Below are 19,789 nucleotides of genomic sequence, written 5' to 3'. Positions count from 1 at the left end.
GTGAATAAAATGCAAAACAAGGTGCTGATTGTGATTGCGTGGGGCTCCTTCGGATTGGGTGGATCTGGGTGGAACATTATTATAGACTGGGGCATGCAGAGCTTCTTAGGAATGAGCTCAGTGTGCTTGTGCAGAGAGGAAGTCAGTGTGCCTGGAAACAGAGCCGTGCAGTAAAGAGTGGTAGGAGATGAGGTAGGTTAAGGTCGCAAGGTCACATCAGGTAGGCCTAGTATTCTCATGGAAAAAAATTTAGGTTTCGTTCTAAATACAGCGAGGAAACCGTTGAGGAGTTTTGTGCTAACACACGACATATGGTGATTTACATACACACACACATCTTTTTTTTTTTTTTTTAACTTATTTATTTTGAGTAAAAACGAGTGAGTGTGCGTGCAAGTGGGGTAGGGGCAGAGAGAGGGGGAGAGAGAATCCCAAGCACAGATCGTGGGGCTCAATCCCACGAACCATGACCTCACGACCTGAGCCGAAGTCAAGTGTCAGATGCTTAAGCGACTGAGCCACCCGGGTGCTCCCACACACACATCTTAATGGAGGTGAAATTCACATAACATACATAAAATTCTAAAGTGAATATTGTAGTGGCATTTAGTACATTCACAAGGTTGTGCAGCCACCACCAATGTATATTTTTAAAAAATCGTTCTGGTCAGCATGTGGAAAATGGGTGGCAGAGGAGCAAGGCACAAAAGAACAAACAAGTTTGGAGGCTGACGCCGAAGAGGTGAGGGTGCCAGGGTGGCAGCAGGGAAGATGGGGAGAGCGGAGGGGCCCACAGGACACACTTTAGAAGAAGAGTGTGCAGACCTTTAACAGATCCCATGTGCTATGTGAGGGGAACGTGAAATGTACATGAAAGCCTTTTGTAGACTCTGCAGGCTGTAAAATGTTGTCTTCATGATTACGACTGGGATTGTCTGGTTATTAAAGAGCCAGACTGGTTGGTTTGTCAAGGTCCCTTGGATTCCTGAGATCCTCTCACGCTTTAAACCTGGGTAAACTGCCTTTGGGGAAAAAGCGAAGATTTATTAGAAGATGTCCCTGATCCATGCAGTGCCCAAGTGCTCCCAGAAGACAGCTCCAGGGCACCGTCCAACCAAATACTTGTTGACAACAGGCAAAGCCTGCCTTCCTCGAGCCAGCAAAGCTAGGTCATGGCCTGGAGGCGTGCATGGGAACTGGCAGGCCCGGGTTCGGCATCCCAGACACTACACTCTTAAGAAGGAAGTGCCCTGACGCCTGGGCTCTCAGGCCTCCTAGATGTCCAGTAAAAACAGACTGGGTGGCGAGGCCCCGGGCCAGAGAAGGGAGACTGCTTCCAGCGGCACAGCCCCATGCCGATGATGATTCTTGCTGGCACCGAGCACGCCTCAGAAGGTTATAGCACTTTCCCCAGAATCCCGGGGAGCTGGAGTCTGAGACCTTGTGCCCAAGGGGAGGTTCAGCGTCTGACACCATCGGGGCGCAGGCCACATTCAGGTGGCAAGAGTCTTCAAGAAAGACGGTTTCTTCCCTCCTTCCCTTCTCTGCTTTGAGGAGCTTGCCATAAACCTAAATCTATTTGGTTTTCAGCCTTTGCAGTCTCCTCTGGAAGAAAGTGACCTCTTTTGCCCATAAGATTTAGCTTTCGAGAGTTGGGCCCCAACTGGGCTGGGAATGCACTTCTTTAAACAGAGAGTTTCTCACTAAGCAAATGAAGAAGCTGAATTAACTCTTTAAAGTCACCTGAGGAATAGTGCCACCGTGTTATAATTGGTGAACCAGCCCCTTTTCTGTCTGAAAGAAGAGGCAGCCCTTAGATACCATTCAAGCTGTGGTCCTCAATGCGTGGCCCCCCAACCTCCATCACCTGGGACTCGTGAGAAATATGCAGATTCTTGGACCCCATCCCTGACCCACTAAATGAGACACTCTAGTGGTGGTACCCAGCAGTCTGTGTCCTCACAAGTCTTTTGAGAGGTGTTTGTTTTGTTTTGTTTTGTTTTGTTTTTTTAATATAATTGATTGTCAAATTGGCTAACATACAGTACGTAAAGTGTGCTCTTGTTTTTGGAGGTAGATTTCCCATGCTTCATCGCTTAGGTACAATACCCAGTGCTCATCCCAGCAAGTGACCTCCTCAATGCCCATCACCCATTTTCCCCCTCTCCCCCCGCACCCCCTGCCACCCAGAGGTTATTTGACGCATGCAAGTTGGGAGGGACCACCGCCTTAGAGAAACAGAAACAGAGAACCTAGGAAGTCTGAGCAGAGCAATCAGGTGGTGATCCCACGATGGATGGAGGAAATGAGGCCCAGAGAGAGAAGGCAGCTGGTCCTAGGAGATGTAGAGGGTGGATAGCCTTTTGGTCTCTCTGGATTCTCTCCTTTCCCTCAGGGAAACTCAGACTTTTCTTTTGAATCGTTGTCCTTTCTCAGAAGTTCCAGTTGCTCACCAGTCCTCACATTATCAAATAACTTTTAACATTTACTCTGTGAGTTTTCTAGACATCTGGCCATTTTATGCAGTAAAAGGTAAAAGACATTAAGTACGTAGAATGCTAAAGAGATCTTAAATTTTTTTTTTTAACGTTTATTCATTTTTGAGAGACAGAGTGTGAGCAGGGGAGGGGCAGAGAGAGAGGGAGACACAGAATCCGAAGCAGGCTTCAGGCTCCGAGCTATCAGCACAGAGCCCGACACAGGGCTCGAACTCATGAACTGTGAGATCATGACCTGAGCCAGAGTTGGACACTTAACCGACTGAGCCACCCAGGCACCCCTAAAGAGATCTTAGAGTATGGCCTAGGTAGGGTTCCCTGGAGGCAGATCCGATGCCAAGAATTACAGTGTAGAAGTTGGGTGTACTTCCGTAGGGACACCTATGATGATTGGTCAGAAGAAGAAACTAATCTTTAATATAGTTGTAACTGAGCCCTTAGACAATCTGATGGAATTCTGGAGCTGGGATGAACTTTCAGAATGACTTCCAACTGAAGCCAGGAGGCCTGGCCTTTATAACACTGCATTAGCCAGTCCTGGCTGTGAGCCACCCCTGGGAGGGGCCTCAATCTTGGGCCAGGCAGTTCTCTGCCAAGGGCACTGACCTAGTAAGGGACACAGCTGAGAGCCTTCAGCAGCTGGGAGCTGGGAGCCTCAGCCCTGAAGAGGGGACCTGGAGAGAACAGAAGGTATTCAAGATTTGTGAGGATTAGAAGAATTCATCTGCCGAAAGTAAAACCAAAACACCCTGAGACTCCATGTTAAAAGAATCAGATCCTAAAAGAAGGTGTGTTGCTGATGAGACTGGAGAACTTACCATCTCTACTAAATATTCCCAAGTCCAGTGAAGAAGATCATGGTATGTGCCAGAGCTTTCTAACATGTTCGCTAGCAACAATGACCCACTGTTGTATGGGGGCTTTTACTTTCTTGGAACCTTAGGGTGGCAGAACAGGACTTAGGATGACAAGTCCCTCTATCAGTTCACCCAGTATGCCACACAAACATTGTTGTGTATGGTTGCATGATGGACAAGAAGTTGGGAAGCACTAGCTTCTAAAGTTATTGGTTCAGTTGTACTGTATTATGTCTGGGTCAAGGCAGGCATCACAGGTGGGCATGGTCTGTGTGAGTTTACACCAAACTGGTTGGTGCTTCTCAAGCTCCAGGCCGGAGTGGGATCCCTCTGATTCTGAGAACCAGCACTGTTCAACCAGAAACATCTCCAGAGTGCAGTAGGCAGTTCATCCAGGTACTCTAGGATGATTAAATATCCCTTAGGAGCAAAGGATATCCCATGGAGCTTTTCCCTGCTTGTGTCCACATTAAGAATATCTGCTTTGTGTTTCAGCATCCTGAGTGGTATGATCCTCAGGAGTTCTCTGAGAAAAGATGGACACCAGTGATCCTACCTGATCTCCTCATTGTCATTCAGGCCCTTATTTAAGGGACGTGGTTCTCCATACCTTGCTTATCTGTGAGGAACTGATGAAATTAAGTTCTCAAACCAGCAAACCTAAGGGTCAACCTCTGGGTCATGGTGACTCGGTACAGAAACCCTGGGCAAGTTCTCTCAGCATCATCTTTCAACAAATACACTAAGGAAACATCTCAAATGGAAGGAACTGGCCACTAGAGAAACAATATGTTGTCACCTAAGAATTCTGGGGCTGTGCTCTCTAAGACCCGGCAGGATGGGAAGGAGTTTGAGAAGCCTCAATGACAGACATCCGATCAATGAGCCTTTGGCTGGTCCCCTGGGAGGATATCTGAGTCCTGTAGCACAAATAGGTAGCATGGTCTGTAATCTCTGGTCATAGGGAAAGACTAGGGGAGACACCAGAACCATATTCATCTTCCCATTCTGCCTCTCACTTTTTTGTGGGGAAGAAACGCTAGGTGTTTCCCCTGTGTGGTTGTGAGCTTTGACCCAAACCCTTGGTCTTCTTGATCCCAGGGCTGCCCCAGGACTAGATCTCAGGTGGATTTCAAACTGGTTTTGCCTACCCACTGGGCTATAAAAAATGGCCCTCTTGATTTTCTTTCCAAGGAGAGAGGCAAGAGGTAGGAGTGGTGTGAAACCTTTGCACCTGTGCCAGAGGATTCCTGTTCTTACATGCGCATGCATGCGTGCGCACACACACACACACACACACACACACACCAGAAGGTGCACTAATTTCCCCCTGGGTGACACCATGGAAGATTCTCTGGCAAAGCAAGTCTGGGCAGGTCTGATGGCAGTTTCACCTGGGCTACTGGCTTAGGGACCAGAGAAGAAGAAAAGGGAGAGAGCCAGACTGGACAACTGAAATTCAGCCCGAGTTCCTGCCTGTCTCCAAGGAAGGTTTTGTGCTGTTCTCTGGAACTGTTCTAGCCAGCTTGAGGGAGAGAGGTATCATCTCTGTTTGTAGTTAGCCAGAGTCCACTCCCTAGTGCTTTGGGGCAGCCAACTGAACTTTGGCGTCTCCTTCTCGTTGTGCTTTAACACGATGCCAGTAGGCTCCACCCGAGCTGGGAGATGGCGTAGCCCCGGCCAAGGCCTTTGTCTTTTTTGACCACAAGCCCCAGCGTATCTAGAAGCCTCCAGCTCTCTAGATTCCACCAAACCCCCAGGCCTCCCTGGCCCATTGTCAGAGGGTTGTGCCACTGCTTTGACATAGACTTAATCACAAGCTGTTGTTCTTATCTCTGCCTCTGTGCTCTGCCTTTTAAGGACAAGGACCAAGACCTCTTCATTTCTCCAAACTCCATGTCACCTACAGCAGTGCTAGTTACAAGGTAGGGTCTCGGGAAACATTTGGTAGACGAACAAGTAAAGGCATGAATAAATGAATTTATGAAGATGCCAAATGAATAAATGCATTTATGAATTATGAAAGCCCTGTTACCACTGACCATTTGAGTCAGGGGGCCAAGCCAGAGCATCTAATCCTAGAGTAGAGGGTGGGAGATGGGGTGGAAGGCCCTTACCAGCTGCCCCAGAAGCATTCCCCCAGCCTCAGGGAGCAACTCAGTCTCTCCGTCAACAGAGACATCTTATTATCATTCCTGCAAGTCCCAGTCTTGAATGGAATTGGGTGAATTGGGTGTATAATAAGAGTAATAATAAAAGGTCAGAAAAATCTGTATGAAGGATAATATGTATAACCATTTTCCCTCTGGGGGCTTCTGAGGTTGAAAAAGGGTTTTGTTTTCTTGGAGCTAAGCAGGTATACTAATCAAGGCAAAACTAGCTTCTGTAATAAGCAGACCTTCCAGTTCTCCATAGCATCACTATGATCGTTTCATTTCTTGTTAACGTCAATCCTATCAGGGATTCCATAGGTAGCCTCACATGTGATGATTCATGGACCCATGTTCCTTCCTTGAAGCTTAGTTAGCTATATCCTCTTGGGTCTTGGAGTCCGTCCTGCCTTTAGCTGGCAGAGAAGGAAAGAGAAGGTGGAGGAGAAGTACCCCCTTCTCAATCACTTAAGCCTGGAAGTGACCTTTCTGCCCACCTCCCAGGGATGAGGACCAGTCTACCTAGTCCACATAGATGCTAGGGAGGTGGGAAATGTAGCTCCAGTTGGGAATCCCTCTTTGAGACCCCCTCATCATGAGAGGGGATGCAGGTCTCAGAAAAACAGTCCCTGACATGGCGAAGTAATGACTGGCAGTAATGGAGTGAAGAAGCCAAGGGAATGGGCTAGAAAGGACACAGACCTACCCACTGGGAAGGACACAGAAGCTCAGAGAAGGGAGAGGGGGAGGAAGAGAGAGAATAGATTGGAGCTGAGGCTGTGGGGTGTGAGACTTTGGAGATGTTAAGAAATCTTGCAGAGTATTGTTGGTGTGATGGCTCCCATGTCAGGCTTTGCCAAGCCTCCGGTAGCTGGCAAGAGGACAGAGGCCGAGCTCAGGTTACTGAGTAACATGGGTTAAAAGCCAGGAGCTGTTCTGAAATTAAATAGTGATGATGGTTGCAGAGCGTTGTGCATATACTAGAAATTACTGAACTGCACACTCACAGGGGTGAATTGTATGATAATATGAATATAGCTCAACAAAGAAATTATATGAGGGAGAAACAGGAACCACCACCTTTTGAGCACTACTTTGGGCCACCATTTCACATACCTTGATCAACCCTAATTCTTACTTTAACCTGAAAGATAGGTAGGTACTGATGCCTCTATTTTACAGATAAAAAACAGACTCACTGAAGTGAAAGGGCCCAACATCACACAGGTGGTGAAGTCAGAATTCACACCTCAAGGTCTGCCTAGCTCCAGAGCTGGCATTCTCCCCACGACGCTGCCTGCTTTCGGTGACAGTCGCTGCCATTTACTGAGTGCCACGTACTGAGGTAGGAACTTTGTATTATATGATTTGAATTTCCTCAACAGACCTGGGAAGTTGGTGATGTTCTTAATTCATAGATGAGGTCACCAAGGCTCCCAAAAGTCAATGATTACCCCAACTTGGCTAATAAACGACATTGCCAGGTTTTGATCCTTGTCTGATTTCAAAGCCCCTCAAAGTGCTTTCACTTGAGAGTTCATCAGCACTACTCAACTTACAGCAGCAAACGTGCCTCTGTCTAACTTTTTAACAAATAAAGCTTGCTTTTCCCTGCCTGATTCAAATCCAGCTCACTTACTTTATGGAGTGTTTATTAACTGGCAAGTATTATGTTAAGATGCCTTCTCTTTCCTTCTTCACTAACAGAGGTCCATCATCTTTTTCAAAGTTGGATGTAAAGGTTGTTTCTCTACAAAGTTTATACCAATTCTATCCAATTCTGTTCACGTTTATCTCTTAAATGAGAAGATTATTGTGATTTTAGCAGTGTGGCTCAAAGTGTTATCTTCGAACAGATCTAATGTGAGATGTTCCTTGCCAGTTCATGCAAGATAGGTAAAGAAAGTGTAACTAGAAGCTTTGATAGTAATTTGGCATTGCTATGACATCTAATTGCATAATCAGTGGGCTTGTATTTTATGCTTTTTATTTCATTTTTGTAGTAATTCACTTTTGTTGTATTTTACGAAAGAATCAGTTTACCACAGACTGGAAATTTTAAAAAAATTATCCAGCTGGTTTTAGAGGCATTGATCTGAACCAGCACACTGTGTCCCATGGGCCAAATCCGCCCCACCACCGAATTCTGTAAATAAAAATGTATTAAGGGCCACATGGCTCAGTTAGTTAAGCAGCTAGGTTCGGCTCAGGTCATGATCTTACGGTTCGTGGGTTCGGACCCAGCATCAGGCTCTATGCTGACAGCTCAGAGCCTGGAGCCTGCTTCGGATTCTGTGTCTGTCTCTCCCTCCCCGACTCGTGCTCTGTCTCTGTCTCTCAAAAATAAATAAACATTAAAAAATTTAAAATAAATGTATTAAAACACAGGCACACCTGTCCATTTACATACTGTCTATGACTGCTTTCACGCTACAATGGCAGCATTGAGTAGCGATCTTCCCTGACTTACCATAGGGTTAGGTTCCCATAAACCCATCGTAAGTTGTAAATATCATAGGTCAAAAATGTGTTTAATACACATAACCTACTGAGCATTATAGCTTAGCCTGGCGTATGTAGACATTAGTCTGCATTTGAGCAACATCATCGAACACAAAGCCTATTTTATAATAAAGGGTTGAGTCTCTCATGTAATTTATTGACTACTGAAAGTGAGAAACAGCATGGTTGTGTGGGACAGAATGGTCATCCGTGTCTTGGTGATTCACCCTCAGGATCACATGGCTGACTGGGAGCTGCGACCAGCCAGCATCATGGCAGAGTATTGTGCCACATGTCACTGGCCCGGGAAGAGATCAAAATTAAACATTCCAAGTATGGTTTCTGCTGAATGCATATCACTTTCTCACCATCGTAAATCAAGAAATTGTAAGTCAAACCGTTGTAAGTCAAGGACCATCTGTAGTTGTGACAGACACCATATGGCCCCCAAAGTCAAAAATATTTATTTTCTGGACTTTTACAGAAGAAGTTGCTGACCCCTGGTCTAGACCACTGGTTCTCAGCTGTGACTGCACATTAGGAGCACCTGGGAGAGGCTGTTTCTTTTTCTTTTTCTTTTATTTTTATTTATTTATTTAATTCAAGTTAGTTAGCATACAGTGTAGTATGGGCTTCAGGAGTAGAACCCAGTAGAACCCAGAACTTCATCTCTTACGTATGATGCTCAGTGGTCATCCCAACAAGTATCCTCCTTAATGCCCATGTAGCCCAGAGACTTTTTAAATACGAATGATTCTATTTCCAGATATTCTGCTTTAATGGCCTGGGGTGTGGCCCGTGCAGGCCATTTTAATTGCAGCAAACTTTCAACTAGAGCTGAGAATAAGAAGCACTGGATGCCAGAGATCCACTCTGAACCTATCTAGTCACAACTCTGGAGTACGGGGCCCATACTTGAGTGGGTATGGCTTGAGTGTATTTTGTTAAGTAAATCCCTCACGGGTGATCTAGACGTTTAGCTAGGCTCGAGAGCCCCTGCTGTAGACTCGGGAGCAATGGTCTCAAAGCTATAAAATGTATGCGAATTACATGAGGAAGTTGCAAATAATACAGATTCCCAGGCCCACCTCTAGTGAGTCTAAACAACCCATGTGGCTGTGGCCTCAGAATGCGCTTTTGTAGCAAAGCCCCACAATGCTTCTGGAGCGGGGGCGTCTGTGGACACCCTCAGAGCATTGCTCTAGTGCAATAAGCACTTGGTTTCTGTCCAGACTCCCTCAGAATGACTTGGATTCTGTGACTCATTTTTCCCCTTTGTGCAATGAAGAGAACGATCCCTCCCTAGGCTCACTTTTCCAGGACTGTATTGAGTTCTGAACATACAATGTACGTGCAAGTGTTCTGTTTAAAGTGAAGGAAAATGCACGTAGAGAAGCATATTCCATCTCCCTGAGACAGAAGCGACTGACGGTGACGTACCTTGTTTTATCTCCAGACAGATGGACGTTTATTCCAAAAGAATCTCCAGAGGAGGATTCAGGCAGCTAGAACAGGCTCAGAGCAGGAGGTCTGGGGTTTTCATGGGACCCTGTCTACACCCTTTGATTCCTGTCTATGTCACCATAGGAAGAAGAAGAAAAAGGTTTATTTTTCTGAAACTGATTATTTCCAGCAATCCTCACATCAGTTCTTTACGTCAGAAATAGTATGCTCATTTTAGAGATGAGGGAAGTACAGCTCAGAGGAGTTGAATGATTTTTCCGAAGTCACTGACAGCCAGAATGTGTCAGGGCAGGGATTTAGGGTTCTGGTCCCCAAACTCTAGACCCCGCCTTCTTAAGCACTCTTGCCATTCTCCCGTTTGTGTAGGGGAGGGAAGAGAAGGCTCCTGGAAGGCCACTCAGCCACCTGTATGCTTCCTTCCATGGCAGTATTTGCTTGGAATTCCTGACTGTGCACACATGCCCTGTGCCTCCCTCCACTCCAAGTTCATGTGCAGGCACAATGTAGACTCTGCATGATGCAAGCAGCCTTGGGAGGACCTGCTCTTTGTTAAGGAGCTGACTGCCATTTCTGAAGTCATTCCATGATCTGACCATCCATTATCTGGGAGCTGTCAACAGCAAACAGTGCATAATCCTTAGCATTCTGAGAAGCAGAAGCACAAGAAAGAAATCACTGAGTATTTCCTCCCACCCTACAGGGAAAACATGGCGATCCTGGGGACTCAGTACTTCTGAAGATTAGCTCTGTGACAGCTGAGAGCGGGAACGCGACTCGGGAAGGGGGATCTGCCCTGTGGCACTTCTAAGCATCTATTTGAGTTCAGTTGAAATCTGGTATAGTGAGTTTTGAGAAATGGGAGGTATCCAAGATCTGAGATGGCAGAAAGAATGGACCAGTTCTCTACCCACAAGACTGTGGACCACCTGAAGGCCCAGCCAGAGGTGCTGGAGGCTTTGTCCAAAAGAAGCTGGACAAAGTCATCTGTGACCCAGAGCAAGTGTTTTCCAGTCCAGCCCCAGTAAAAGGGAGTTGGCTAAAGCAGAGATTCCTATCCGTCCACCTATTTTAATCCTCCCGTCCCCAGCTTTTCCCTGATCCCCTCCTTTGTCCCACCCAGAGTCCCCTTTCTCACCATACATTCTAACTTTCCCTCTCCTCCTGCCCCTCATGCCTCTGACCATCCTTCTTCTGGTCCCTTCAGCAGAGTGGCCTTGAGTGCAGCAACCAGGGCAAGGCTGATGACCTACTATTGAACTTCTGCCCTCCAGGTCACGCCCATCCTTAAGCCTCATTCTTCGGAGAAGCCCAGAACATGGCAGTAACCTGCTGTAATGTGGGAGAACCATTTCGGTAATGACAGCTTTTTGTTGATCTAATTCAGGAGTCAGCAAACCATGGCCCATGGGTCAAATCCAGCTCACTATTTTGTAAGTGAAATTTTATTGAAACACAGCCACACTCATTTATTCACATGGTGTCTATGGCTACGTTCATGCTTCAGGGGGCAGAGGTGAGGCGTTGGGAAATAAATGTCATGGTCTGCAAAAAAGCCTAAAATATTCACTCTCTGGCTATTTGCAGGAAAAAAAAAAAAATTGTCAACCTCTGATCTAGAAAAGCCCCTGCCAAGTCTGAAGTCTTGCTCAAATAAGTCCTTCTGTTGTTTCTGCTAGGTAGAAGTGGTTTGTGGTTGTTTTCTTCGGAAGTTACTGAGCCTTTGAAAGACGTTAGTGAGCCCTGTGCAACAGTAAGTCGGTGACAAAAGGAGACCCAATCACCTTGCCCCCACCAAGCAGCACAGTCGCCCCCATACTGACCAGGATATTCCTGCTTCAGGAGGTGGGGGGTGGGGCTCTTCTCTGCTGAGAAGCAGGGCAACACTCCATGACAAAGCCCTTCATTCCCCACTGCTCCTCTCAGTGAGAGCCTCCTGGTGCCACAGAGACAGAAACTGAAGAAGTACTAATGGAAGCTGGGCAGTCATCCATTGACAACTCTGTGCGACTTTTGTCTCAGGTGAGACATGTTGCCTGACAAACTGCAAGACCCCCACAGCTCTTTGATAACCAGGCCTAGTGGGTTCCAGTCTTGTACTTGCTTTCTCTTCCTTTCATCTCACAACGAAACTACTTGAGCCATGAAGTCACTCCCTCCACCCACAAATAATTGGCTCTTTAGTGTTGGGGTCATTTTAATTTTTGGCTTGGTCATATTAACAATGATATTACTACTAGTATCCTTCCATATATGGGACTTACTCTGGCAGGAATTACGTGCTTTACATCATGTATGGCAATTTGACCAACTCAAAATAGTGCCAGATCCCACCCACCGCTTTTTCATGTCCAGGCCCCCCACCATAGTGACTGTCCCCATGGTTGTTTTGACCCTGCTCTGTATCTGGCAACAGAACACAGGTCAGCTGAGGCTCCTATTGGTGCTGCTCTGGAAGCAACTCTGAGACACTGTAGTATTGAGATGTCTCGGGGGGCCTCTCCCAATGGTGTTTTGAGGCCGCACCGTAACCTAAAACAAACCTTCATCATCATTGCTCTGTAAGTTGCCTCAGAACCGCTACACACTCTGCATACTCAGTTCTAATAGCATAATGGTCACCAAGCCACCCCTGGGGCCCCACTCTCTTCCCCATCCTTGACCTTAGTGGGAACTGTTGGTCTTGGGATCCCTGGGAGAAGCCCCACTGCTCTGCTCTCCTGATGTGCCATCGTTAAGACATCTCTGCTACTCTCCTCTAGCTGCTCAGGATCCCAGGATGCCATTCCTTTATTTGTTTATTCAAAGAACAGTTCTGAGTATTCCTGTGTGTACAGAATGGATAAGGCACTGCCCTGACTTCAGAGAAACCTAGAGGCTAAATGGGAGAGAGAAAAAACAGTGTAACACAGTCAGAGGGCACCAGGTGCTGTGGGAACTTGGCCTGGGAAGTGATGGGTTCAAGAAGACTTTCCAGCGGGGTAACACCAAGTTTTAAAGGATAAGTAGGAGCCAGGCAAAGGGATCTAGGACAGAGATGGAGCTCTAGGCAAGAGGAGGAACATACATTGACCCATAGGCATAGGAGAAAGTTTAAGGTTTGAAAAAAAAAGAATATTTCTGTCTTCCTTGGCTTACAGAGCCTGAAGATATACCCCATGTACTTATGGGGCCTGCACCGTAGTGCCCAAGGCCCCAGGTCCTGCCAGAAGTCTAGCATTATAGGTGACAGCTTCCCCACCATGGGAACTCAGACCAGACCCTGCCTGGGAAAGGAGATTCTTGGTGTTGTATCACCATAGCACTATTCCTTCCTCATTCTAACGCCCTTGATATAGACCGTGGGTCCACCTTACCCTGGCATGGGCTGGCCTTTCCATCAGTTGAGGGATATTTTTCTATATTTTTCTGATGAGTTTTATTATCTTAAGTGAAGGAAGCAAGTCTCAAAATGCCTTTTTGTCACCTTTCTGGATTCTCCATGGCCTCTAGGCCAAATTAGACCACCACCCCACTGTATGGAACTGGAACAAGCCAGAACCCCCCTGCATCATGTCTGGAACCCTCGGCAACATTCGCTTGGCTCTCTGGGCCCTATGCTATTCTTACACAGTCATGATTAACAACTGGTTGAAAATTATAACTTTTATTTGTCCCTACGTGGCTCTAACTTGAGAAAGGCATGAAGAAGATTGAGACCCCTGTCCCAGTTCTCAGAAAAAGAAAACATCTAAAACAGTTAATCTGGGGTTTGTGCTTGGCTTTACGGTCTTCATGAGGTTTGTTCAACTGATGCCAGCAACATCTGGAACTGGGAGTGTGTCTGGTCACACTGCAATAAAAGGAGCCTCTCTTGGCTGGGTTTCTCTGCAGGAAGAGACCCAGGAGGCAGAGCAGCAGAGAGGGTGCAAGGGTATTGGAGGCAGCAGGAATGGGCAGGGGCATGTGGGTTTTGCTTAAGGAGGAGCAGGCATTCCGTCTGACTGAGGCAGGACCCAGAAAGTAGAGAATTACCACCCCAAAGCAGGTACTTTGCACTATCCTGTGCCTTAACCAGTCAGTCCCTTTCCTCCCTCAGCCTCCCTACTCCTTCCTTCACTTCTAGGCTTTCAGAGCTCTTCTGCTCTGAGCCCAGCTGCTCTTTACTCTTTACTCTAAATCTATTTCCCCAAACTTCTCCCACCAAAATATTTCTGACTGACTACTATGTTAAAAAAATAATAATAATTTTGAAAAAACAGTGTGCAGAGGGACAAATGCAGGAAATGTCAAAGTGAAATCAGTTTTAAGACAACAGGGCAAAGGGTGATTTCTCTTCCTGTCATAAAAATTCCTTTACAGTTACGATGATCGTGTTTTGTTAATAAAAGTAATATTTTTTTTTTATTTCTTTCTCTTTCCCTGCCGATTTTTGAGTCTAATCTATGGCCAATCTTTGATAAATTCAGTTAGGGTTATGTGCTAATTGCTTAAAGCTTCCTATACCCAGAAGTAACTGTGCTTTTAAGATAGATTCCTGGAGTCAACTGATAGGCAAATAGTGTTTTCCTAATATCATTTCAGTAACAGAATTGAGAGTTTTTGGTAAGGGGTAGGTATAGAATCCCTGAACCTTAACCCCTGGTAAAGATTTTGATGGCCATCTAGCAAAATCTTCTACCCAGTGGTGGAATTCTCTCTAAAACACCCAGAACGGGTTGATCACTTCTAGTAACAGCAACTTATTTCTGTGAGAGACAGATACTCAGCCTTTGAATGGTTTTGTTAGAAATTCTCCGCCCCCCACCCCTTGTTTTCCGAAAGAAAAACCTACCTTCCTAAAGATTCCTTTTACCAAACCAAGTGAGATCCTCTGGAGCCTAAATAAGTCGAATCCCTTCCCCACATCATTGTAGGCTAAATATTTTAAAGTAGCCATCCCAGCCCAAGGCTTCTCCTCTCTAAGCAAAGAAAAAACAAAAAAAACAAACCCAAACCCTAAAATCTTCAACCCTCTCTGGTATGACTCCTACACAGCCAACCTGACCTCCACAGGGTTCTCTCTAGTTGGTCAATGTTCCTCTTAAAATAGGTGCCCATAATTGGACCCAAACTCCAGATGCATTCTAGCCATTTGCAAAATAGAGTATGAGTCTCACCGCTCTTTTAGCAACCCTAGCACGCCATTTCCTTTCCTTGTGCTGAATTTGGAGGACATATTTCTTCCTCCTGTCTCTGCCTCTCCCCTTCCCTTTTTCAGACATGTGGCTGTTAATTCAGCTCTTCCTCCCAACAATGTTTTTCCAAGTACATTTTTAAACTAAACTGAGGGTTTTGTTTTTAATCTATGCTCACTCTGTCTTGTCCAGGTCTCTCTCAGTCCTGGTTCTGGCAGTGAATATATTATTAGCTCCCCCTCCACATTTCAAGGCTGCACAAGAACGGCAAGGAGACCAGGGACAGGGCTCACTCAGGCTGGTACTGACCAATACATTTCGGCTTGTTCAGTCAGCAACAAATCCACACATTTCCAATCTATCTTGTCTGCAAAAACAGAGGACTTTTTTTTTTATCAAAGGTCTTGCTAAGATCACTTAGCAAGATCACACTATGTTTCGGCCTGCCTAATCATGATACACGTCCAATCACCCAATAACAAACAGAAATTACACTTGCCAGTAACCCACGAAGCCCCTGGTGGGCACATGATTCTTTCAAAATGCCAACATGTCATCTGTTATAAATTTGTGACAGGAATCCATATGAAGTTGATTGGCATTATTTTAAAAAACTCTACTTTCCCAGCTTCTAAAAAATCAGGGTATTTATTTAACTGTCTTTACTTTACTATCATATCTCCCATTCATGATTTTCTAAAGACTTTTAACAACCACATCTGCAAATTCTTTTAACATTCTGGGACAGAATTCATCTGACCTGGAAATTTAGTTCATTTAAGTTGGCTACATATTTGCTCTATCTAGCCCATCTCAGCCTTTCATTTCTTTCTTCATTTTTTAAATGCTTCCCCTCTGTTGTGTTTAATATAATACTTGCCACGTTCAAGAGTATTTATCACAAACATGTAAACTACAAACATACAATAAAAATATGATTATATAAACTATATAATATATATTACATATTATATAATAAATAATTATGTTATAATCAACTATTATATAAACTATAAATATATAATATATACAATAATGTGTAATAATATGATGAGCACCTGGAAACCTACAAACCAGTATAAAATTTAAAAAAAATTTTTTTTTAGCATTTGTTTATTTTTAGAAGACAGAGACAGAGTGCAAGTGGGGGAGGGGCAGGGAGAAAGGGAGACAAAGAATCTGAAGCGGGATCCAGACTCTGAGCTGTCAGCACAGAGCCCGACCTGGGGGCTCAAACCCACGAACAGTGAGATCATGACCTGAGCTGAAGTCGGACACTCAACCAACTGAGCCACCCAGGCGCCCCACTAGTATAAAATTTTTAATTTAACATTCTCTTGTCTCTTATAGTGTGCTCTCTCTTGCTTAAGACATTCTTTCTTACCCCAAGATCAGGAAGCTATATTTTTATTTTGCGTTTTAAAAGGTTTGCCTTTCACATTTTGTTTTATACATCTAGAATTGATTTTATGTATGGAGTGGGTTGGGGATCCAATTTAACTTTTTTTTATATGAATAATCAACTTTCTCAGTACCATTTCTTCCCCCACTGATTTGTGATGCCTCTGTATCATGTATCAAAGTTCCATTTTGTATAAGCTTATTCCTCTTTTTACCTACTATTAAATGTATCCATTTGTGTATTCCTATAATTTTATAATAAGTCTTGGTAACTAGTAGGGCAAGGATCCCAGTGTATTCTTCTTTCTCATCCTTCTGCTCTTAAATATACATTTTCAAATAAGCTTATTGAATTCCAAGCCAGTTGCAAGTGTGATTAAAATGGTATGGAATCAATCAACTTAGATCTTTCTATTCATGAACAATAACAACAAAAAACCTCTCCATTTACTTAAGTCCCCTTTTTTCCAATAAAAAAATTTTAAATTTCTACAGACAAGTCTTGCATATGCTTTGTTAGATCTGTTCTTAAGCACCTTATTTTTTACTGATACTCAAATGCTTTCCTTTTTAAAACTGTTTTGTTCTTTGTTGGCATAAAAATATAACTTTATCTTTTATCTTGCTAATTTAGCCAGTCACTTTGCTAACCTCTATTATTGTTTCTCATTCTGTTGGGTGGGATTTTTCTGTGTAGACAAATATATTATTTGGGAAAATCATTTTTTGTTTCTTTTTTCCTCCCATTCTTACGTTTCTCAGTACTTTTATTGTCTTACCATGCTGGCTAAAATTACCAAGGCAATGTTGAATAGAAGTCATAATGGTGGCCATCTTTTTCTTCTTTCTAATTTTGAAAGTAATGCTTCTAACATTCCTTAGTAAGAATGATGTGGCTTCCTATGTAAATTTTTGGTAGATAGTCTTTATCAGAGTAAGAATGCTTTCTTTTATTCATGTAATTTACTAAGAATTTTTATCATGAAATATGTGTGGAATTCTATAAAATGTCTCTTTAAAAATAAAATAAAAATAAAAACGTATTTGAAAATAAGTTAATTGAGGTATAATTTATATACAATAATATTAACTTTTGGAGTGTATAGTGCAATGGATTTTAACAAATACATGCAATCATGTATCTACTACAGTCAACGTGTAAGATCATTTCTGTCACCCTAAAAATTCCTTCATGCCCCTTTACAGTCATTCCTCTGTATTCTTTCTTTCAAAAACTGATGGATTTAGTTTGATAATATTTTATTTAGGACTTTTATGTGTAAATTCACGAGTGCTTTTTTCCTGTTATTTTACTTCTTTTACCATCCTTGACTGGTATTGGTATTGAGATTATTCTGGCCTCATTAGATTTATTGGGCAGGGGGTGGGGGGGGAAGGTGTGGTTCTTTTTTCTTCCACTTTATAGAAGAGCTTTTATGATAATGAAATGATCAGCTCCTTGAAAACTTGGTAGAATGTGCTTGTACAACTGTAACCTATGCTGTTTTCATTACTGAGGAGTTTTAAATGCTACTTCAATTATGTTATAAAGATTGGACTATGAAGGCTTTCTATTTCTTCTAGCATCAGGTTTATGTTCTAGGAATTTGTCCATTTTGTCTACATTTCAAATTTATTGGCATACATTTGGTCATAATATCATTTCTTTTTAATCACTGCTATATTAATGCAATATTAATATTATGTGGCATTAATATTACATTAGTGTAATGTAATACTCTTTAATTGTATATTTCTTTTTTTCTTCCTTATCAATCTTGACAGAGGTTAAGTAATTTTATTGGCCTTTCCAGAGACTTAACCTTTGGCTTTCTGACACTCTAATGTATCTTTGTTTCCTATTTCATTGATTTTTACTCTTCGTTTTCCCTTTCTTTTCTCTGTGTTTATTCTGTTGTTGTTTTCCAAATTTCCTAATCTTATTACACTTCAGGCTTCTTCTTTTCCAAGATAAACATTTAAAGCTATGGGCCACCTGGGTGGCTCTGTCAGTTGAGTGTCTGACTTTTGATTTGGCTCAGGTCATGGGATCAAGCCCTGTGTAGGGCATGGAGCCTACTTGGGATTCTTTCTCTCCCTCTCTCTTTCCGTCCCTCCCCAACTCATTCTCTCTTTCTCTCTCTCAAAATAAACATTTATAAAAAAATATTTAAAGCTAAAAATTACCCTACAATTTCCACTTTAACTGTATGCCACAAGTATTGATATTTATTATTTTATTACTATTCATATCTAAGTAATTTAATATCCAATACTATTTGTTTTTTGACTCATTATGTATTTAGAAGAGTGCTTTTAAGAACACCTGGGTGACTTAGTTGGTTAAGCGCCCAACTCTTGATTTCAGCTCAGGTCATGATCTCACAGTGTGTGACTTTGAGCCACATGTCAGGCTCTTTACTCACAGCATGGAGCCTGCTTGGGATTCTCTTTCCTTCTCTCTCTCTGAACCTCGCTGGCTCATATGTGTTCATGCATGTGTGGTCTCTCTCTCAAAATTTTTAAATCTTTAAATATAGGAGAATTTTTAGTCTTTTTGTTATTGACTCTTACCTAATTGTACTCTTATTACAGAATGTAGTCTTTGTGTACCAATTTTTAAATTTATTGCAACTTGCTTAACATGATTATGATCTCTGTGAATGTTGAGAAGAAGGTGATTTTCTAGTCTTAAGGAGCCAGGTTTATATATGATCTATATATTAGATCAGATTCATTAGTTACATTCAAGTCATCTACATTACTATGTTTTTTTGGCATGTGTTATCTATATTTGATAGTTAAAATAGTTATAATATTTGATGTGTTAAAATCTGCTTTGATGACAGATTTATCAATATCATCTTTAAATTTTATCAATGTTTCTTTTATATACTTGCTTTATATCTTACACTGTACATAAAAATAAACTCAAAGGGGATTAAGTACCTAAATATAAGACTTAAAACTGTAAAATTCCTAAAATTCTGGAAAAGCTCCACGGGAATAGCTACATGATGTTGAGCTTGGTGATGATATTTTAGATTTGTCACCAAAAGCACAAGCAACAAAAGCAAAAATAAACAAGTGGGACTATATCAAACTAGAGAGTTTCTGCACAGCAAAGGAAACAGTTTAAAAAAAATAAAAAGGACAAGAAAAGAAAAGCAACCTACATAATGATAGAACATATTTGCAAACTGTATATCCAATAAGGGGTTAATATCTAAAATATATAAGGAACACTTAGAAGTCAATAGCAGAAAATCATATAACCCAATTAAAAAATGGGCAAAGGACCTGAATAGACATTTTTCCAAAGATATACAAATGGCCAACAGTTATATGAAAAGATGTTCAACATCATTAATCATCAAGGAAACGCAAATCAAAACCACAATGAAATACCAGCTCATATTTGTTAGGATGCCTATTATTAAAAAATTCAAGAAATTATTGTACAAGAGTAATGTATATAAATCAAGCTCAGTGCCCTGAATAAGAATATTTATTAACTTGTTATTAATAAGGAATAAATAATAATAAATAAATGATAAATTTATGATGTATTATTACTATAAATGTTATAAATAATACAGTATCTCTGTAAATAAATTAAGTATATATTTTCCTAAAAACTACAGTTTGCAGAGGAAAAAATGTCAAGTGATAACAAATTCTGGCAAGAGTGTGGAGAAAAGGGAACCCTTTGTACACTGTTGGTGGGAATGTAAATTTGTACAACTATTACATAAAACAGTATG

This window comes from Panthera tigris, chromosome C1, assembly GCF_018350195.1.
Source record: "Panthera tigris isolate Pti1 chromosome C1, P.tigris_Pti1_mat1.1, whole genome shotgun sequence".
NCBI classification, from domain to species: Eukaryota; Metazoa; Chordata; class Mammalia; order Carnivora; family Felidae; genus Panthera; species Panthera tigris.
Note: the sequence above shows the minus strand (reverse complement) of the source record.